The 23,451-nt window shown below is 40.1% G+C and overlaps 1 protein-coding gene across 3 annotated transcripts in view; it reads right to left on the reverse strand.

Annotated features, from left to right (window-relative positions):
- OSBPL3 (oxysterol binding protein like 3) overlaps nt 1-23,451 on the reverse strand; it is a 240,803-nt gene that overhangs the window by 135,899 nt on the left and 81,453 nt on the right. Inside the window, exon 1 of one of the 3 annotated variants that reach the window (XM_056519829.1) lies at nt 15,304-15,350. The exons of the other annotated variants lie outside the window; for them this stretch is intronic. The gene's annotated coding sequence lies outside the window, so the exon portion shown is untranslated. Of the gene's footprint in view, nt 1-15,303; nt 15,351-23,451 lie in introns of those variants that run through there. 3 annotated transcript variants of the gene reach the window in all.

Genomic DNA, 23,451 nt, shown 5'->3' on the forward strand with positions numbered 1-23,451 from the left:
GCGGCGAAATCGTGGCATCACGAACAGCTTACAGGACAGCGGGAGGTTCCCTACCTGCCTCCTCGCTGTCCGATCTCCGAATGACTGCTCAGTGCCAGAGATCCATGCGGCAGAATCATCGATCACTGGTTTCTTATGAGAAACCAGTGATTAATGATAAAGATCAGTGTGTGCAGTGTTATAGGTCCCTATGGGAGCTATAACACTGCAAAAAAAAAGTGAAAAAAAAAAAGTGAATAAACATCATTTAACCCCTCCCCTATTTAAAGTTTGAATCACCCCATTTTTCCCATAAAAAAAAAAAAAAACACAGTGTAAATAAAAATAAACATATATGGTATCGCCGCGTGCGGAAATTATAAAAATATATCGTTAATTAAACCGCACGGTCAATGGCGTGCGCAAAAAAATTCCAAAGTCCAAAATAGTGCATTTTTGGTCACTTTTTATATCATGAAAAAATGAATAAAAAGATCAATAAGTCCTATCAATGCAAAAATGGTACTGTTAAAAACTTCAGATCACGGCGCAAAAAATGAGCCCTCATACTGCCCCATATACGGAAAAATAAAAAAGTTATAGGGGTCAGAAGATGACAATTTTAAACGTATAAATTTTCCTGCATGAAGTTATGATTTTTTCCAGAAGTATGACAAAATCAAACCTATACAAGTAGGGTATCATTTTAACTGTATGGACCTACAGAATAAAGATAAGGTGTCATTTTTACCGAAAAATGTACTACGTAGAAACGGAAGCCCCCAAAATGTACAAAATGGCGTTTTTTTTTCAATTTTGTCTCACAATGATTTTTTTCCGTTTCACCATAGATTTTTGGGCACAATGACCGACGTCATTACAAAGTAGAATTGGTGGCGCAAAAAATAAGCCATAATAAGGATTTTTAGGTGCAAAATTGAAAGAGTTATGATTTTTTAAATGCAAGGAGCAAAAAACGAAAATGTAAAAACGGAAAAAACCCCGGTCCTTAAGGGGTTAAAGTGTCTGTCAATTAAAAAAATAAAAACTTTTGACATGTCACAGACATACGTCAAACATTTTAATCAATGGCTAACTAGTGAGGACTGAGACCCCGAATGATCAAAACTTTTGACATGTTTCTAGGATTTTTTTTTTAAATGACAGACATCTTAAAATCCACACTGTATTACTTGTGCAGATTTCCCTTTGATCATTTACTCATAATTGATGAGCTTTAAATAGCCAGGCCCTTAGTGGGACTGTCAGTCACAGCAAACCCGCTCTTAGATGACTATGGGATACAACCACTATGCTTGCAATATCACCAAGATGTGCATGTACTTCCACATGTGGGAATGTATTCCTCCTAGTAACATATGTAGATGGCAAGGATCCAGGAAAGGGTTAACAAGAATTGACTGCACTTTCTGCTGGTATTTTTGCCTTGGGAGTATGCCTTGGGATAACTTACATATTTCTACGTCCAGTTATTCCAGTATATTCACCAACACGGAGACTACAACATATTTCTTTCTTAGGTAAAGCTTCAAGAAACATAGTAACAGCGAAGTGGACAGACATCTTGTTACTTGATTTCACAATGCTTTCAGCAGGGCAATAGCTCCTGGCATATACCATAAATGTATCTACAGATACTCATTACCTAATGGAGGTCATTGTATTTTAAAGGGGTACTCCACTTTTCTAAATCAGCTGGTGCCAGAAAGTTAAACAGATGTGTAAATTACTTCTATTTAATAATCTTAATCCTTCCAGTATGTATCAACTGCTGTATGTTCCAGATGAAGTTCATTTTTTTTTTATTGACTTTCTGTCTGACCACAGTGCTCTCTGCTGCCACCTCTGTCCAGGTCAGGAACTGTCCAGAGCAGGAAAGGTTTGCTATGGAGATTTGCTCCTACTCTGGAAAGTTCCTTACATGGACAGAGGTGGCAGCAGAGAACACTGTGGTCAGACAAAGGAAATTCAAAAAGAAAAAAAGAAAAAACTTACAGCAGCTGATAAGGTCTGGAAGGGTTAATATTTTTAAACAGAGGTACTTTACAAATCTGTTTTACTTTCTGGCACCAGTTGATTTAGAATTTTTTTTTTCCAGTGGAGTACCCCTTTATGTGTGTACTATGTGTTATAGCAAAATTTTCCTACAGCCTTAGTACAGTCTGACAAAGTAGCTTCCGGTCCATGAAATCCTTCTGCAATGTGATTCAGACAGTGATAATGGTATATAGGTCACTGACTTGACAGTCTTTATACATTTAGTTTATGGGTTAGTCAATAGAATCCATTTAAATTTGTACCCCTCCTCACCATACATAGATCAGGTTTATGGATTGTGCGCAGCTGCACTTTAAGAGCAATTTATAGAGAATCTATATGTGCCAATATATTTACTTATAACAATTCAACCATTAGGATCTGTTTATGGTTTAGACCTTGTTCATCCACTCGTACAGTATTTTGCACATATTTGATGCGCAGGATTTAATGCATCGGATATTCTACGTGTGAATAGACTCTTAATTTCCATCTTAATAAGTTATCCACTATGCACAGAATAAGGGATAATGAGCAGATCAATGGGGGGGTCCAACCACTGGGACCCCCAACAATTCCAAGAACAGTGACAAAGTTTTCCCTGGAAAAAAGGGAGCACATTCAGCATGCACCGAATTTGGTAATGGTTAGTGGCTTCTAGAGAGCTGGCTAAGCATGATTGGTGACAATGGGGACAATTTTCTTGGGATCAGTGGGGGACCCAGCAGTCAGACCCCATGATCAGCTTATTATGTCCTATCCTGTGGATAAGGGATTATGTCTTCACATGGGAATGCCCTTTTAAGCAGATACTCTTTATGCTTTGCAGTCCTATAGATAATGAATACTCCGCTACTGCTCCACTCAAGAGCTTCATGAGTCCTATTTTTAATACTGTAGGTAATCATAGTGGTCTATCTTTCCTGTGGAGAGAGGATAAGAAGAAATGGTAGAATCTTTCAGCCACTAACCCATCTTTGTTCAGTTTTACTTAACAGTATTCTGTTTCTAAATATGCCCCTGTCCCTAGCAGCATAGTAAAGTATGAAATTAAGTTATAAAGATACACGGGTTGCATGTTAATAATCTGGGTGGTACCACCTCCTTAAAGTTTCGTTACAATTCTTAACCATGCGCCTCCTGCTGGCTTGACTGAGGTTCCCCAGGCCTTTAAGCCTATCTGTAATTTCAGGTCACTTATTAGAATAAGCTGCCCTGTGTGTACATGAGGAGCAGCACTAGTTCTGGCCATCATATAACTTGTACATGGCCTTGCACAGCAGATTTCAGCCCTAAAAGGCATCATCAATAATTTTCTGGTCTCCTAGAGCTGGTGGTCGGGGCCTAATGTCTATAGTGTCTGCCAAACACTGCCCATACAAAGGAGCAGATCCTGCACAGCCTAAACCGCAGCAGCATGGAAGGCATGATAAAGCAGTACTGGGCAGTCTTAACTATGACAACAGCCCTGTGGTAAGAGATCTCCAACTTTCACAGTTGTCTCTTTGCTGTCTCTCTAGCTCTTTGCACTATTAGTATGTATTATTTGTGTCCCTCCAGACACTCCCTGGCCTAAATGGTAAAGGGACCAGAATGCATGACACTTAAGAGTGGCACCACACAGATGACTCTTCGTCATTTATCAACATACAGCATGTGCTACTTTATGTATTTGGTTCATTTAACTTATTATTTATTTATTCTTTTAAACATGGATAACCTCTTTAATACTTTATGCAACACTTTAAACAGATGCATTTATTGAAACCTATCACATAGGTATAACACCACGGTAGCAGTTTAAGAGTTGAAAATGTCAACGATAAGCACAACTATTTGTATAGAGAATTGACAAGAATCATTCCAAAAATATATGCAACCATGAAGACAACATGTCAACAGGCTTTTGCTCTTCACTCCCCCCCCCCCTATTCTCCATCCATCAATACTGTATCAGTACAGAATGTAGCTTGCCAATTGGCACCGAAGTGCACCTTTCACCAAGATTATCCTACCGTAACCAGAGGTAGAGGATTTAGTGACAGTCCTATTGAACTATGTTTTATGCTAAGGTGTTGCTGAGAAAACATTTTATTAACACCAGATTACATTCTAGGCTCTTAGGCCCCATGCACACAGTTACTTAGCTACTGTAACTATTTGGGATTTATAACACCAGAGTTGTCACAGCAGAACTTCATCAGAATGTTTTCACTCTCTGGGCCACCATCATACGTTCCCCTGCATAGGTGCCTCTATGTCCAGAATCCTGTATAATCCCCTATCCATTCCACCATGGCTCTCTTGGGTTTTCTGCTTCTGTTTGCTAGCCCATGCCAACACACCTGCTATCCAACCAATGTCCAGCTGTCTCAAGACCCTTACACTATTTTCTGTTTGGGTCCCTGTAAAGGTGTTTGTTTCATTTTCTATGATTTCATATTGACCCAATTTATTTTCTGACCATATCCTTTAGTCTGGTGCCCAACTTGATCTACTGCTTCAATTCCAGACTGATAAAATACTATGATTTCTATCTTCTGCAATGGTACCAAAAATCTGCCTCTTTTGTCTATCCATGTGTCAGCTGTTGCTATTGAAGTCTACTCCAAGGGTAGGGACCATTGAAAAGCCTGCACCTCTTTGCATTGGTTAAGGGTAAAAAATAAATACCAATCCCCTCAAACTCCTCTGCCTAGTTTAGCCCATCGCCTAATCCACACCAACACTATAAGCGCCCACAGATTTTAAGGGGGCAAACATGCAATGAAAATCTGCACCATTTCCAGTTCACAAAGATGTACCTAAGATAGAGATTTATTATTTGGGAGAAAATTAAATTTTTTCTTATCATTTCGACAGTTTTCCTGGTGTGGTTTCTGTATCTAATGTAGGAAACCGCACGTTCAACATAATAGATTGCACAACTTCCCACATCCAACGCCACCTAGGAAGTGGATTATTTTAGGAAAATTTTTTGCACAAATATTATTTTCACACAAATGATGAATGCAACTGCTCTGTGCACACAAAGCCACTTCCCCTGCAAGTGCAAAAATATATATTTTTTTTTAATTAACCACAATGATAAATACAATAAAAGATTGGGAAAGGGGGGAGATGCAGCTGCTGTAGATCTCTCCCTGTACCTGCAGAGGTGGGGAAATATGTAATGTAGTCATCAATCTCCATTGCTGTTAAAACAGCTTATTTAAAGTTTATACAGCAGCTGCCAAATGGGTATGTTCACATGTCAGAATGTCCATGTGGAACCCCGCCTAAATATTAAGCACGGGCATTCTGCAGAAACAGAGACCCTGTGACCAAAATCTATAAAATGAGATTGCATTATCATTAAAGGGGTACTCAGCCCCAAGACATCTTATTCCCTATTCAAAGGATAAGGGATAAGATGTCAGATCGTGGGAGGTCTGGCTGCTGGGACCCTCCACAATCTCTGGGCTGGCACAGCGGTGTTCTGATCATAGAAGCCTGGGGTTTCGGTGTTTGTGATGTCACATACCCACCATTCAAGTCTATGGGAGGGGTGTGACGGCTGTGTAATAGCCAGGCCAGGACCCCTTGTGATCTGACATCTTATTCACTATCCTTTGAATAGGGGATAAGATATCTAAAGGCAGAGTACCCCTTTAAATACCTTTAGCTCAGGGCGTCCTGAAATATGAGGGTTTATGGTTTGCCTGACAATTTAGGGAATCAGTCAGATGGGCGTGAACTTAAATTAAATAAGGAGAGTGACTATAAGGTGTTTATACAGTCAGGGGTATGAATGTTGTACATTGAGGGACCGGTATAATCCTATTCATCAACTGACAGTCACTCCAGGTACTGAAATTAAGTTCTCGCCTATCTGACTGATTTCCTAAATTATCAGGCAAACTATAAACCCTCATATCTCAGGAACGGGAGGGTGTATGAAGAAACAAAAACAAAAAAAAATTGTGATCAGGGCACCATTAGCTATTTATTGACAGTAAAATATTAATTTTGAGGGGGTTGGCCACAGGTTCTCTTAAAACTTCCTGGGCAATGGGAGCCAGAGACTGAGGTTATCAGACAGATTCCTGGAAGTCTGATGCCGGAGGTCTCGCATCCTGCAACTCAGCCCAGGCTCCTTGACACTTGAGCATGATCTAGGCTTTAAGAGATATTCTTAAAAGTAAGCGCCTACATACAGGAATGTTTGGAATTCCTATAGATCATGAATGGAATGGTGGGATATGTAGGCTGCTGCTACATTTGGTGGACAACTGATCTCTGTTCTGGTGATCAGAGGGGGTTCCAGTGTTCTTACCCCCTCCTACCACTGATCAACTAGTTATTCCCTATCTTCAGGATAACTTTTCATCGTGGATACCCCTTTTAAAGGGAATCTGACAGGTTAATAGTGCGGGTGATTAAGATTAAAATAATGTATTACTTACTCTGATCGGTCCAGCTGTTCCAGAGATTTCAGTGGCATTGCTAATATGCAAATTCTACTTTCTGTGCAATGGGGGAGGGAGCTGGCATTTCTTCTATTACTCCCTGTGCTCAGAGATCCCCTCCCTCCTCATTTGTACTCTGCACCCATAGCAGTGCAGTCATGTGGGGAAAGACTCCATGTCATGAAGACGTAAGAGGGAAGCAAAGATATTCAAGATGAGGGAGGGGGTGACGGAGAAAGGAATGCTAGAAATGCCAGCTCCCTCCTCCATTGCTCAGAAAGCAGAATTCAAATATTAGCAATACTACTGATAACTTTGGAACAGCTGGATCCAACTTAGTGATAATATATTGTTTTAATCTAGATTACCCACATTATTAAAGGGGTTATCCGGCAAGAGAGTATTTTTTTTCCTGAACAATGCCCATACTACAGTATATAAGTGTGTGTGTGTATATATATATATATATATATATATACACACTTATCTCCAGCACAAAGTCCAAGTGGAGTGGCACTGTGAAAAGCAGCTTCTGGTCTGTAAAGTGCGGGTGCTCTGCCACTGCCAAAGTTCAGACCAAGAACTTAAATCCAAGGAACCAATGAAAAAGACCCTATTGAGTGGGTTGAAACGTTGCACTATGGGTGAATAAACATCACGTTGAGTTTATTACTACGCTGGAGTGCCGCCTGTTTGCTTTTTCTTTGGTTCGATATAGATATATATATATATATATATATATATATATATATATATATATATATATATATATATGGTTTTATATATACTACAGAAAAAATACTCTAGTGCATGTGTAGGTCTCCCTTAATGAAATAACAAAAACTGAAATATCAGGGAACCTTTCTAAAAATACTCTTTATTGATTCCTATTAAAAGATGAAAAAATACGTGGAGAAAACTTATAAAGAAAAAACACTCACTGCTGACCGCCATTCAATAGAGTGTTTGAGTGTATTACAGCATCTTAAACAACACCCTCCTGTTATAATGGGGAGTATTGTGCAAAAAGTATCCGTTTCTCAGTTTCTTGTCTCAAATAGCGTACTTCTGTAATCAGCAGTCTTTAATTCACATCTGTGGTTTGCGACCGCACCTTGGATATTCGCTAATATTCACTTTATCAATGTTAGCCGCTAGTCCAAATCCTGCAGCAGTGTCTGTTTAGAGAGACATAGGTCGACATTTATCATTGTCTTTCGACTGTTTTTTTGTGTCTAGAAAAGGTGCAAAAAAGGCGCAAGCAGGATTTTTGACTTTTTTGCACTTTTGGTTTTCACATTTCTGCTGATTTTGAGTTGCAATCCACTGATTTTGGCAACACACGAGATATGGAAGGGTTTTATGAACTGCACCTTTTTGTAAAAAAGGAGCATTAAATGCGCAAAGCCACTGAAAAGTCTCTAAAACGACACCAGCCCAGACTTAGCTCAGCTTTTTGGTGTATGTGAAGAGAGAAATTTCAGAAAACGTGACCTGCACAAAATTTATCAAATGCTCTGCATATTACCAGCACTCAAAAAAAAGGTGTAGAAAAATGCTTCTTACACCTACAATGATAAATGCCGGCCATGAAGTGCAGCGGGCAATACTGTATATGCAGACACAGTTCGTTTTATACGGTTGAACAATATCAACATTTCATATGCTGGTACTGATAATAACCTTATATTCACACTTTGATAAAAAAATAAAATAAAATAAAATGCATGACTTGTGCATATATGTTCTCAACACTTACTTGTACTGTCCATAATCAAAAAACGTCTTCGTACCGTCTTTTCGGATATATCACACATTAAATCCTGTGCATTGTAGCAATGTCCTTACGTGAATGTCAATATCAGTTCATCATACATTCAGTTAGTCGGCATTCACATACAGATCTCCGTGCATTATTGGCAACATGCGCAAAGGATACCGCAATAGTGTGAATTTAGTGTCAATATTGGAGCAGAGGCATTGCAACACTGTCCATATATACCGTATATATATATATATATATATATATATATGTCACCTTCGCAAATGGTCAGTCAGCCAATATTGATATTTGTGCGTTTTAAGTGGCATACATGGAAAAAAATTAGATATTTATGCGTTTTTTATACGATTCCTTAATGTTAGATAGATTGAACAGTTCTTTAGTGTTCGATACGTAAGATATAAAGTACATTAGTTGTCCCTTTCCCTCTCAAGTGTTAGTTTTAAAGTGCTCCTTCTTATGACATTTATTCGGAGTATGCAACTCATGTGCCCATAGCAAAACTATAGTACTATCACCATATTGCACATAATCCAGGATGTATAATACAAAAAATAGAAAAGATTGGAATAAAAAACCTGATGGCTTCTCAATGATTTCTATTTTTTGTATTATACACCCTGGATTATGTGCAATATGGTGATAGAACTATAGTTTTGCTATGGGCACATGAGAGTTGCATACTCCGAATAAATGTGTGCTTGCGGTCTTTCTCCCGCTATCTTCCAACGGAATAACGGACATCAGAGAATCCCATTCAAGTGAATGGGATCCTCTGTGCCAGTTATGCCTCCCGTTAGGCTCCGTTACAATAAAAGTGGCCTTAGTGCGGGTGATCCAACTCTCAGATTCCCGTTGAGTGCATTCACACACAATGGGGGAGATTTATCAAAACCTGTCCAGAGGAAAAGTTGCTGAGTTGCCCATAGCAACCAATCAGATCCCTTCTTTCATTTTTCACAGGCTTTTTCAAATATGAAAGAAGTGATCTGATTGGTTGCTATGGGCAACTGCAGATTTTACAAAGATATTCTTCTGTATTTTTGATTGCCGTGTAAAATACAGATTTCACAATTGCAGATCTGAAGTTCTAAAATAAACAGTCGCGAATGTTCCAAAGAAAGTAAGAAACGCATAACTGCAATGCAGATGTCCAATTGCGGATTCTGTGTAGGTTAATGTACCCATAAAGAATATTAGTGAATCTACTTTTAAAAAGGGGTACTCTGCTGGAAAACTATTTTTCTCTTTTTCATATAAACTAGCTCCAGAAAATTAAACAGATTTGTATATTACTTGTATTTAAAAATCTTAATCCTTCCAGTACTTATCAGCTGCTGTATGCTCCAGAAGAAGTTGAGTTATTCTTTTCTGTCTGACCACAATGCCGTGTCCGTGTCAGGAACTGTCCAGAGTAGGAGCAAATCCCCATTGCAAACCTCTCCTGCTTTGGACAGTTCCTGAGACATGGACAGAGGTGTCAGCAGAGAGCACTGTGGTCAGACAGAAAAGAACTACAAAACTTTCCCTGGAGCTTACAGCAGCTGAAAAGTACTGGAATGATTAAGTTTTTTATCACCACTTGATTTAAAAAAAAAAAAAAAAAATGTTTTCCACCAGCATACCCCTTTAATTTAATAGGACACTGAAGTGGTAAAGTCATTAAAGAAGTGAAAGATCTGAAAAGGTTAACACCATAACAATTGTAGAGACAGACATACCTAGAGATGTACATTATCTCATTTCTGAAGAGTCTAGGAACATTTTGCGGCTTATTAAATCAATGTTCATTTATAGTGACGGGTTCACTTTTCACAGTAAAATGTGCGTTCAAAATAATACACCGTCATAATAAAAATACGATGGCGAAAAAGAAAGGTCACATTTAACACTGTCCTCATTTTATCCTGTTTTAGTTGGACATAAACTGCCATTGCTTGCATTTTAATTAGCCGTTATTGCTGGGAAGCCACCCAACCATATTTTTACCCTGCAGCCGCTATGTTGGTGCGTCGTTACATTCCATTCAAATATAAATGGTTGGCCATGTTATACATAGTGTACTGTAGTGTCTATAGTGGCATATTTCAGCCTTTGGCCACCATGCAGCAAAAAGAAGTATGAAGATGGGCTTTGTGCCTCCACATGAGCTACTTTCTTCTCCATAACATCTATACGCAGGAATAAGACTTATGAAAAGGGATTTCATTATCTCTGTGCAAAAACCCTATGAAAGAAAAGCTTTAGACTAGATTCAAACCATGTTATTCTATACACATGAATTATTTCCCAGCATGTGCCTTCATCGTACGCCTCTGCTGTATGCTACTGTATAGCGTTATAGCGGCATATGTCACCCGCTGACCACCATGCAGCAATATAAAGTATGAAGATGAACTTTGGGCCCCCATTCAGTTAATAAGGACCTATGCCAAACTTTGGCATGCCGTGTCGGGAGCATCCCTGGCATACATGCTGAACCGCTTCACTTGCTATACTCTATGCTTTGTTATTTTTTTTCCCTAGCAGCAGTGTTTTTATGTCATGTAAAATAGCGGTAATTGAAGGGTTATGTTCACACAGTCATTTTGGTCAATTTTCACAGCCGTAAAACAACCGTTCTATAGCTTAAAGCTTGTTCATTATGAAGAAAATGTACGAACAAAATGTATTTCCACTATCTGTTACAATTATTAGCCATTTTTTTTTTTAAGTATTCCAATCCATAACCATTATCATTCTAGCTATACTATTAAAAAATAAATAAAAAATAATTCCCATTTGGCCAATCTAAAAATAATGGCTTTAGTATTCAGTATAGTATATATTTTTTATTATAATAAATACTCAACGTTCGAACTTTAACTCTTTCTCATGTGGAAAAGTAGCTGTAAGGCCCCTCAGGTATCAATGCTCGGGTGTGACCGCTATAAGGACACCTCCTACAGCTATAAAATTTAAATATCTGCACACCTGCTATGATCAGAGAGATCTCTTCATATCTAGGGTAACTATAAAGCCTACAAAATGTCCTGTTGTAGAAGATCACGGCAACAATGGTGTTGCATACAAAGCACTGGACCCTTCCACACTTAAAGGGGTACTTCGCTGCTCAGCGTTTGGAACAATTTTTTCTGAACGCTGGATCCGGCACCGGGAGCTCGTGACGTCATAGCCCCACTCCCTCAATGCAAGTCTATGGGAGGGGGCGTGACGGCTGTCACGCCCCCTCCTTAGACTCGCATTGAGGGGGTGGGGCGAGACATCATAAGGGGGTTAGGCAATGACGTCACAAGCTCACGACGCCGGCTCCAGTGTTCGGAACCGTTTGTTCCAAACGTTGAGCAGCAGAGTACCACTTTAAGCAGTTGTCTCCAAACTGTGGCCTTCCAGATGTAGTAAAACTACAGCTCCCAGCATACCCGTACCCATATCTGAAGGGCCACAGTTTGGAGACCACTGCACTAAAGGCGTGATTATGACAAATCCTCATAGAGACAAACTTCTTCATTAAGAAGCCAGTTTTGTCAGCTGGGTCTCCAGCACAGATGTCGATCAGCGTGCCAGCATTTCTGCCTCTATTAATGGGTGACGTGCAATACTTAGACTGTAAGTAAATGAAAGGTGAAGTCCTTTCCTCCCACTACATTCATTCTTCCTCACAATTCCCTGTAAATTGCTTCGCCCTCCCTCTCATTAAATGCAGGAGAAGCAACGTCAGGGTCGCGCGGTCTCCCACACACACATGCAGTAGGTAAGCGGCAAGCACTCTGAATGTTCATGTGATACGCCATTTATCATAACAAATCCTCAGCTCTTTATCCTTACACTAACTATAGAGGCACCATGATAAACTGTACTGAAAGATTTCAATTAGAAATCATTAACTAAGCTGGAGCTGCCAGGCTCCCTGTACTGTAGATAACATGGGCACAAACAAGGACACAATTGTACATTTATTGCTCAGTGACTGGCATAATGAGGCATTTCGTCAACCCTTAAAAGCATTTTGGAATGGTTATGTTCACGAACAACAGCAAAATTTTCATTTACGTTCATATTTCAAAAAACAAGTCACACATGTTCATGTCACAATGTTAGCTTAAAGTGTACCTGTCGCTTTAAAAAACGTTTGACATGTCCTAGAGACCTGTCAAAGATTTTGAAAGGTAGGGGTCTGAGTTTTCAGACGCCGACCAAGGAAAAGCTTTAGGGTCATTGGGGGAGATTTATCATTGCTTTTTGAGCATTTTTTTGTCTATGTTTTGGCGCAGTTCTTTTATGCGCCTTTTGATTTAGACAGTTTTACTATTTTTACCTACCCGTAGAACTTTTTCTTTTTGACCATGCAGTGGTCACATATTTATCATTTGCGACTTTTGTGAAAAGTCGATATTTTGTGCGCAAGGCTACACCACCTACCAGTAGGCATGAGAATCCCTTCTACCTTCCGCAACTCAAAGTTTAACCTCTTGTGGACAACAGCGTCCCACTCCCCTTTTATGACGTGCTCAGGAGCTAAGCGCAGGTCATAGCTGGGTGGTCCTGGCCGCTATCTGCCACCAGGACCCATCTCTAATGCCAGACATAACCGATCACGGTGATGCCCGGCTTTAACCCCTTAGACACCGCAATCAAATTTGATTTTAGCGTCTAAAATGCAAGTAAAAATGTTCCGGCAGCTCTGTGAAATTAAGTAAAAACACCTAACCTGCCAAATTCAGGACTCGGGAAAGTGTCTACTTCCCTCCCTCCCAAGCGTCCGGAAAAAGTGAATGTGGTAGAGCCTTTCCCACCACAGCAGAGTTGCGCAAAATTCATCAGACTGCTGCACCTTCTTGATAAATAAGATGCCTGCTAGACAAACCCACCACTGAAACGTGGGAAAATAGCTCTACCGTAGACATTCTTTTATAAATCTGGGCCATTGTCTTGCTGAAATGTCCACCTTCGTTTCATCTTTATCATCCTGGTAGATCGCAGCAGATCTTTTGTCAAGAATGTCCCAGTAAACTTGCCCATTCATCCTTCAATGTTGTGAAGTTTGGCAGTACCATTTGCTGAAATGCAGTCCCACACCATGATGTTTCCACCTCCAAACTTCACTACTGGTATGGTACTTGAGAGTGATGCGCAGTGCCATTTTTCCTCCAAACTTGGTGTGTATTATGGCATCCAAACATTACAATTTTGTTCTTATCTGAAAACACTATATTCTCCCATTTTCACAGGCTTTTCCAAATGGTGTACAGCAAACTTTAAAGGGGTACTCCACCCCTAGACATCTGATCGCGGGGGGGGGGGGGGGGTCCTGCTGCTGGGGACCTCCACGATCTCCCTGCTGCACCTGCCATTCGTTTAGAGCTTCGGGTGAAGCGCTGGAGTCTCGTGACGTCATGCCCCCTCCCATAGACTTGCGTTGAGGGGGCATGGCCATGACATCACGAACGGGGCATGATCGTGACATCACGGGTGGGGCATGATTGTGACATCACGATCCTCCTTCCCGCATTGCCAGCCATCCAGCAAGGAGCGTAGTCCGCTCCATGCACAACTCTTCTGATTATTCTTTTTACTGCTCTGTCAGAAATCTTGCGAGCAGCACCAGGCAGACGGAAATTTACTGTGAAATAATAGTCTTTCCACTTTCCTATTATGGCCCCAACAATGCTCACTGGGACATTCAGGAGCTTAGCAATGCGCATATAACCAATGTCATTGTTATGTTCTGCAACAATTAGGTTGTGAAGGTCTTGAGACAGCTCTTTTCTATTACCCATCATGAGAGGTGTCTTGTGTGACACCTTGGCATTGAGACTTTTTTTTGCACCAAATTATAACACTACCTCCAGATATAAGGTTCCTCAGCTCTGCATTAAGGGGAAACACATGTTGGGGTTTATACAAGCTACCAGACTCAACATACAATGTTACGGACAGTCCAGATCGGCGAAACACGTCAATGACTGGAAGAACTGACCAATAAGAATAAGCATTTCACTGGTAAAACACCTGTATTACTGAAGTGTGTTCAGTGACTGGCTGTCTGGTAGCACCCCCCTACAGTACAGGGTGGTACTACATGTTCTGTACTACTCTTTACCGGTGCCAGGGATACCTGCTCCTTTGGACACCAGGTCGGCTCCATTTTACTTTTTTAGGACATTGCGTGTACTGTACAGGACCCTGAAGAAGTTCCTGTCCTCTACATAGACTTTTCCAGTTTGCAACAGCTCTTTCTTACTATTATTACTACTTATATGTAAGGATTAGCTTTATCTATATTAGTTAACTACTTATTTTTCTTTAAAGTGTACCCGTCAGATCAAAAAAAAAAAAAATTTGTTTATACATCACTCAGTACCTAATTCTGACCATGCACATATAATTTTTATGTGTCTCGCACCATTATTTATTTTATTACACTTTTAATTTAGCTCACTAGTCTGAATTCCTCTCAAAAGGGAGGGGCGTGGCCTCACTGTGCAGGTCTCCGCCCCCTCCCTCAGTATGCTGTCTGCTCACATCTCCCCTAGCATTAGCAAAACTACAATTCCCAGCTTGTCCTCACTGACAGTAGCGGGACACAAGCTGACAGTGGGAGGATTTTTCCTCTAGCTGTGAGCCCTGCACTAACAGCTGTCAATCAAGGAAGTGTGTCCATGACATAGGTGATGACGCATGGACACAGCAGGACTAGTATGTGTCCAAGCAGGCAGCGGGGACAGTTGTTTGACTGGCTTTTTCACTATGAAATACTGAAAATTTTCTAATGAGAGCAATTGCAAAACCTATTGGTTATACATGCTTTACAACATATCAAAAGTTTTTTTTACCCAGTTTAAATAGTGCCCATTTAATCCTCACTTTTTCCTATTTTTGGATGACATTTTGGGGCTTAACCAATTAGCAGGTTTCCATAGAGTTATGGTTTCAGCATGCAATGGTCAACCTGAAACCAATTAATATTGTAATTTGAGGGACCACTGTAAAAGAATGGAGACATATCTTTATTCGGATTATTATCTGATATACCTTGCCTTCCTTTGCTCTGTATTCTTGTAAGAACTGAATTTCTTGCCTGTTTGGAGACATGTATGTTAAATTATTTTAATACATTTATATTTATAAGAAATGTATTTATATTTATAAAATATTCATATGTTTGACTTATATCTGGTGGTACGGTTATAATGTATTGCGATTAAGTTTTCTTACACTACACAGACTTTTGTTGGTTATTGCAGTATTATTGCCTTGTTTCTTTTGTCAGAGGATAATGAGACCTTTTTGTAGCCATCAGTTGAGACTGAATCAGCTAATATTAATTTGCACTGACACTGGATTGCTTTACAATTAATTAAATTTTAGCTGCTGTCTTGGCTTTCCAGGCCTTTTTGCACCTCCCTTCATGTGTTTAATACTTTTTCTTTTTTTTTTTTTCTCAAATCTAATTTTTTATAATTTTTTTCAGCATTTTATAGAACAGACAAGTTCACAAAGATTAAGTAGAACAGTGCGAAACATGTAGAACGTCAATAGACATGTGAAATACAGCAGCGCACAGGCTGCAAGAGGGCAGCTATTTTAGAAACAACAATAAATATCCATTGTAGCAATAGGTAGGCAATACTTCATGCCCTATTGTTTAAAACTTTTTCCCTGTGTAATTTTACATTATTACACATAACATACATTTTTGAACTTGTTTATTTTGGATTGGGGGGAACGAGGGTTATATTGCATCCAACATATGTCAACGTTTTTGTTCCCATCACAGTGTCACAATAAAAGGTACAGTATCAAAGCAATGTGCATGTTGTGTTGATCAAATGGTAACACACTCTATATAAGTCTATGTGAATTCCAGTTTGTAACAGTAGCAAAATAGGCAAAAATCCCAAGGAGGTGAATAGTTATGTAAGGAATTGTATAGCCGTTGCATCGGTCTCAGTTTTTTATTCAAACACTGAACACACATGATGCAAAAATCAGTTGTCATCCGGTCTTCTCATGTTTTTTGCAATGCAAAGTTTAGAGTTGCATAGGAAAATGCTGTAAGATACTTTTTTCTATCCTGTGTCTGGCATTACAAAGGACACGCCTAAATGTCGAAAATGACCCAATTGACAACAGTGGAATTTGTTGTGGCATCAGTTTTTTTTTGGATCGACGGGTATATGGGAACAAGCCCTAATCTATTAAAAAGGTTTTTTACAACTTCTGTTCATATGCCCTATAAATGTCAGAAGATAGAGTCTCTCACACAGGACCTGTATTTCAATGGTCGCCATGTGATGCTACATTTCTGATGCAGTGGCCAATGCGGCTCTTAGGAGTAAAAGAAGCCTCAGTAACAGCCTCCTGTCTTCAGGAGACAATCCCTTTAAAACTGAACATTAAAATGGTATAATTTTACATAAAACAGGTCTGATGATGGTAACCATGGTGGCTGGGGGATTTTTTCTTTGCAGATCATAGATACATTTTGTTCCGCATGGACAACCAAGCAAGCAAGCAATATCTGATCCGCATTTGACAACTGAATCTTATCCGCTAGGGCTTATGGTGGCACACAGCCACTACTGCTTGGTACATTGTATTACACCTCTCCTTTGCAGCACTTTACAGAGTATACCTCTATAATGTGTCATCTGGAGGAGATTATCTTTTATACTTTTGATTCTGTATGAAGGTATAATGGTTATTTTTGGACCTTGCGCAGAACTTTACTAAAGTCGTGTGAGTATCATTTTTATTTTTTTTAGCCTATTATATACTATGTCATTCTGGATCTACTGTCAACCTTAAAGGGGTACTCCAGTGGAATTTTTATTTATTTATTTATTTATTAATTTTTTAGGTCTTTTTAAGTCAACTGGTGCAAGAAAGTTAAACAGATTTGTAAATTACTTCTATTAAAAAATCTTTACCCTTCCTGTCATTTTTAGCAGCTGTATGGTACTGAGGAAATTCTGTCCTTTTTGAATTTCTTTTTTGTCTTGTCCACAGTGCTTTCTGCTGACACCTCTGTCCGTGTCAGGAACTATCCAGAACAGCATAGGTTTGCTTTGGGGATTTTCTCCTGCTCTGGACAGTTCCTGACACAGACAGAGGTGTCAGCAGAGAGCACTGTGGTCAGACAAAAGAAATTCAAAAAGAATAGAATTTTCTCTGTAGCATACAGCTGGTAAAAAGTACAGGAAGTGTAAAGATTTTTTAATAGAAGCAATTTACAAATATGTTTAACTTTCTGGCACCAGTTCATTAAAGCAAAAAAGTTTTCCACCATGACACGCCCCCTCCCATAGACTTGCGTTGAGGGGCGGGGTGTGACGTCATGAGGTGGCGGGGCTATGACGTCACGAGCTCCCGGTGCCTTCTCCAGTGTTTGGAACTGTTTGTTCCAAACGCTGAGCAGCGGGGTACCCCTTTAAGACATGTGACTGTGGCAATGGCAGCCAAAGTGACTATTACCTGTGGAAATCCAGCATTTGTTAAAGGGGTATTTAAAAGGAGTATTCCAGTGAAAATCTTTTTTTTTCATATCAACTGGCTCCAGAAGATTAAAACAGATTTGCAAATTATTTCTATTAAAAAATATTAATCCTTCCAGTACTTATTAGCTGCTGAAGTTGAGTTGTTATTTTCTGTCTGACAACAGTGCTCTCTGCTGACACCTCTGTGTCTCAGGAACTGCCCAGAGCAGGAGAGGTTTGCTATGAGGATTTGCTCCTACTATGGACAGTTCCTGAGGCAGACAGAGGTGTCAGCCGAGAGCACTGTGGTCAGACAGAAAAGAACAACTCCACTTCAGCAGCTGATAAGTACTGGAAGGATTAAGATTTTTTTATTTTTTTTTAAATAGAAGCAAATCTGTTTAATCTTCTGGAGCCAGTTGATCTGAAAAAAATAAAATAAAACGTTTTAACTGTTATACCCCTTTAAATAAGATTATCATCCCAAGATAAATAAGATACAAAAATAGTGTTATTACAAATTGTACAGAAAGGAAGTTGTGTGGTTCTTTTACTTTTAATGTTGTATTGTTTTAGCAGCTTCCCAACTCCCCCCACTCTCTTAACACAATGTATAATCCTCTACTATCTCAAAAAGTGTGGTTGGATCTTCTCTCTGAGCTAAAGCCCCTCCCCCTGAGTGATGTCACCAACTCTGAGCAACCCCTATAGTCCACATCACCACCTCCCTGTCATATACATATTTATTGGTACAGTTAGGCTTTGTTAACATGTGGAGTTATATTTGAGTAACGGTCACAGAATCTTGTGCGATTTAGCAGCATTTTTACTGAAAATGACCGAATTGCTGTAAAAATTGAACAATTGAATTGTATAATTTTTCTAAATTGCATGAGGTGATCAATGAGGTGTTTACAGTATACCGCCTTGTGTTGTGCAGGGCAGACAGGGATTGACTACTGCAGGTGCTGCAACATCACGGATTCACCAATAGTCTGTTGTGAAATGAGATGTTCTGCTGGCAGCTCCGTGGAGTTAACAGAACCCCCGCAATGTGGTCACGGAGGTTCCGTGAGCCAAAATGGGGGATCCACTTACTTGCCGCCTACCACCATAGGCATTATTCAGTGAATGCAATCTAATGACTGCATATAAAAGTTCCCTATGGGGACTTAAAGTGTAAATAAAAAATAAAAAATTGTTAAAATTATATAAAACTCCCTCTCCTAATAAAAAAAACATAATCCTCCTTATTTCCCATTTTACAACAAAAAAAAAGAAAAAAAAATTATCATATTTGGTATTGCCACATATGTAAATGTCCAAACTATTAAAATATAATGTTTATGATCCCACATGGTAAACGTAAAAAATACCAAAACACCAAAAATACAGATTTTTAATCACATCATATATTGGGGAAAAAAATTTATAAAAACAAAATGCTACCGATAAAAACTACACATCATGGCGCAAAAAATGATCCCTCATACATCTATGTATATGGAAAAAGTTATATGGGTCAGAAAATGACAATTTTATGTATACCAATTTTGTTAAAAAGTTAGCATTTTTTTATTTTTTATATTCCAATAATAGAAAAACTATAACATTTGTGTAATGTTTTAATTGCATTAACCTACAGAATAAAGTAGAGATAAGCGAAGTTACAGTGATTCGATTCGTCACAAACTTCTCGGCTCGGCAGTTGCTGACTTTAGTTCAGTATTCAGGTACTCCGGAGAGCTGGAAAATGCGGATAAAGTCCTAGGAGAGAGTCTCCAGCCCACCGGAGCACCTGAAAGCTGAACTAGTTTATGCAGGCTAAAGTCAGCAACTGCCGAGCCGAGAAGTTTGTGATGAATCAAATCACTGTAACTTTGCTTATCTCTAGAATAAAGATAATATATCATTTTTACCATAAAATGCACTGCGTATAAATTTCCGCCCACAAATAATATTTTCTTGGTTGCACCGTACATTTTATGGTAAAATTAAAGATGTCATTACAAAGTACAATTGCTCTTGCAAAAAACAAGCCCTCATATGGGTCTGTAGGTGAAAAAAAAAAGTGTTATGGAGAGAGGAGGAAAAAATGAAAATGCAAAAGCGAAAATTGTCCCAGTCCTTAAATAAATTCTGTAGTGAAATATAACTTATCCCCTATCCAAAGAACAGGGGATAGGTTATAGATCATCGGGGTCCAAATGCTGGGACCCCCAGCGATCTCCTGAACGGGGCCCCCAACCGTCTGCTGGAAGGGGGCGTGCTGACCCCCGCATGGAGCGGCGGTTGACACGCCCCCTTCCATGTATCCCATGGAAATACATGGAGGGGGAGAGTCGGACGTGGCTTCCTGCGGGGGTCGGAACGGCCACTTCCGGCAGACTGCCAGGGCCTCGTTCAGGAGATCGCGGTGGGTCCCAGTGGTCAGACTCCCGCGATCTATAACTTATCCCCTATCATTTGGATAGTGGATAAGTTATATTTTACTACAGAACTCATTTAAGGACTTGGCCAATTTTCATTTTTGCATTTTCGTTTTTTCCTCCTCTCCTTTTAAAATCCATAATATTTTTTTAAATCTTTTCACCTACAGACTCATATGAGGGCTTGTTTTTTGCGAGAACAATTGTTTTATTAAAAATGCATTGAACTATAAAAGATAAGGCAAAAATGGGCTTGGTCCTTAAGGGGTTAAATCAAGATAACAAGAAAGACTTCATAGACTATAGAGTTCACCCATGATAAGGACTCTATAACCTGTATTGCCAGTTATCTAATGTAAAGAGAATTTGCTCTCCAGCATTATAATAAAAATAAGATATGCTTAAGAATCTGCATAGGTCACATACTATATATGTCTGTAATAATCTAAGAACATAAATAATAATATAGAAGATTGATTTTTAAGACCCAAAGGAAAAGCAATGTGTCAGATGAATGACAGCGACTGCACAATTGTCTCTTCTAGCGCAGCAGATGAGATACTCCAATCTTGATACCATGCGCTGATAACCTGGGAAGCGTTGTCATCCTGCTGCTTTGTCACCTGCTATGATCTTATTAACAGTTAGAAGTCAGCGTTTATCTATTAACATAACAGGAAAATCATTAACTTTTCTAATAGTCATCAAAACGGTCATAAAGTAGTTATGTACTTGAGAAAAGTTCAAATAAACCTGTTACATAACAAAGCTACTGAAATATCCAATACTATTTGAGTACTATAGTAATAGAACAACATCTACGGTGAAGTGAAAAATATAATAAAGATTTTGGTGATAAAATTATATAATTTCAGAAAAGAGCCACAATGTAATGTTATGGCAGGTATACAATGTGAGATCGTAGTGAGAGCAGGTCTACTGATGTGAAGGCCCCCTCAGTCATCCAACTGGGAGTCTCAAAGATTATTGGCATTTTAAGCTAAAGATGGGGGTTGGTTGGGTTATATTAGAACCAGATAGGGCAAGTGTAGCGCCTCCTTGCAAGTCTCATGCCATGCCCCATCCATTCATGTCTATGGGGGGGCGTGACGTCCGTCCCCGTCTTTGAAGCAGCGCCCGGTACAGAATGCCGGGGGCTGCACAGAGATTGGGGGTCCCCAGCGGCGGGATAAGATGTTTAAACACGCAATACCCCATTAAGACAGACTCTATTAGGGCAGGACTGGCCATCGGGCAGACCAGGCCGTCCGTGGGCCATGCAGTCGGCCTGCCCTGATGCAATATACCAGTTTTCTCCACTAAACCGGCCACTACTTTGAAAGCATAGGCCGCCGTTTTGAAAGTAGTGGCCGATGTAGTGGAGAAAACAGGCCGCTCACTAACAAACCCTGGACTCTACTCTAAAAGGTGCCTCGATTCAGGCCGATGATGGTCCCCCAGCCCTAAGTGCAGTGAGTCGGGGCAGGGATACTGCTGCTTCAAGAGCAGCAGACGTCCATGCACAGGCACGCCCTTGACGTCATGGATGTCCCTGCCTTGGCTCCAAGGAGGAGAGCAACCAGGAGCGTCACCTAGCCTCCTATACAAGCTGAGAGATGAAGGGGGAAAGGCAGAAAAGGGAGGGAGGGGGAGTAGCAGAGGAGAAGAATGCTGGGCAGAAAAGTTTAAAGGAGGATGACCGAAGGGGGGGGGGGGGGGGTGAAGGGGGCTGGGGGCACAAAAATGTGAAGGAACGTGACTGAGGTCTTGGGGGGCAGAAAAGTGTAAAGGAGGATTATTGAGGGGGGGTGCGGAGGAGAAGGGAGCTGCGGGGACTTAGTTCTCGTTCACACTGGGGACATTCTGTCAGTGGAAATCCACTTGCAGCTGAATCCAGTTGTTTTCTATGGGATTCTGCTGCTCTGTGCATAGTGCGGAATCTCCGCAGTGGAATGGACATCTGCCCAAAAAATTAACATGTCCATTCTTTGTGCTGAATTTAACCAGACTGCATTGCCATCTATGTGATCCAATGACTGTAGCGCCTGCTGCAAGCGGACATTCAGGTGGCTGAATGTCTGCAGAGTGGATGAGCCTTTAGGGGTCTGAGGACAGTACTGGGGTGAGATTCTGCTAAACCAGTAGTCTAAAACTGGTAGCCCTCCAGATGTTGCAAAACTTCAACTCCCAGCATGACTGGACATGCCCAGCCAGCCATTTTCTGCAGCTAACGGCTGTTTGGAATGCTGGGAGTTGACGTTTTGCAACATCTGCAGGGCCACCAGTTTGAGACCCCTGTGCAAAACAGAAGAAAGTGTGTGGCAGGGTTATATTCAGAAGGTGCAGTGTCTGGCAGGGTAATAATGATTATTGGGGAAGATTTATCAAAACCTGTCCCAAGGAAAAGTTGCCGAGTTGTCCATAGCAACCAATTCGATCTCTTTCCTTTTTAACAAGGCCTCTGCTTTATACAGAAGATGTGGAACCAGTGATGTCTGAGCATTAGACGCTGCAGAAAAAGATGTAGCTGGAAGAAGTCCTGATGTCTGGACCAGATGAAGAACAGAAAAGGAAAGACAACAGAGAAGACGTCCTTAAGGTCACTGATATCATTGTGTATTCTCCTGACTGTCCTATCACTGCTGAAGTCACTTATCATTTCTAAATAAATAAATACCGGCGCTTATATAGATTAAAAATGTATAATTTATTAATAAATACAGGACTTAGAAAAGAAGAAGTGTTCCCTTGATTATTTGGATTGCTGCTAAGTTATTTGGATTGCTGCTAATCAAGGGAACACTTCTTTTTTGAAGTCCTGTATTGATTAACAAATTAGACATTTTTAATCTGTAAAAGCGCCAGTATTTATTTATTGATGTTTATTTTACCTTATATATGGTCTACAGGGACCCATATAAAATACCTGGCAGCTAATCTAGTGTATTAGGAAGCGCTGGTAAAATATATAAAATTTTTCACTTATCATTTCTGCAGTGATAATGGTTGAAACTGTACCCCAATCTGTGGCTATCCCGCTGTTATAAAACTACAACTCCAATCATACCTGAAACTCTGCAGACATTATGGGAGTTGTAGCTTTGCAACAGCTGGAGAGCCACTTCAACCGTGGCGATTTTAGACTATGCAGCCCATTTTATTTAGGTGGGGGTCTGACTGCTGGGACCCAGACCCAAAGAAATGGACTGCATAGTCTAATATGCCCAGGCCGGCCCTGGACTCTAGAGACTATGGGGGAGATTTCTCAAAACCTG

Source organism: Hyla sarda, chromosome 5 (genome assembly GCF_029499605.1).
Source record: "Hyla sarda isolate aHylSar1 chromosome 5, aHylSar1.hap1, whole genome shotgun sequence".
In the NCBI taxonomy this organism is placed as follows: domain Eukaryota; kingdom Metazoa; phylum Chordata; class Amphibia; order Anura; family Hylidae; genus Hyla; species Hyla sarda.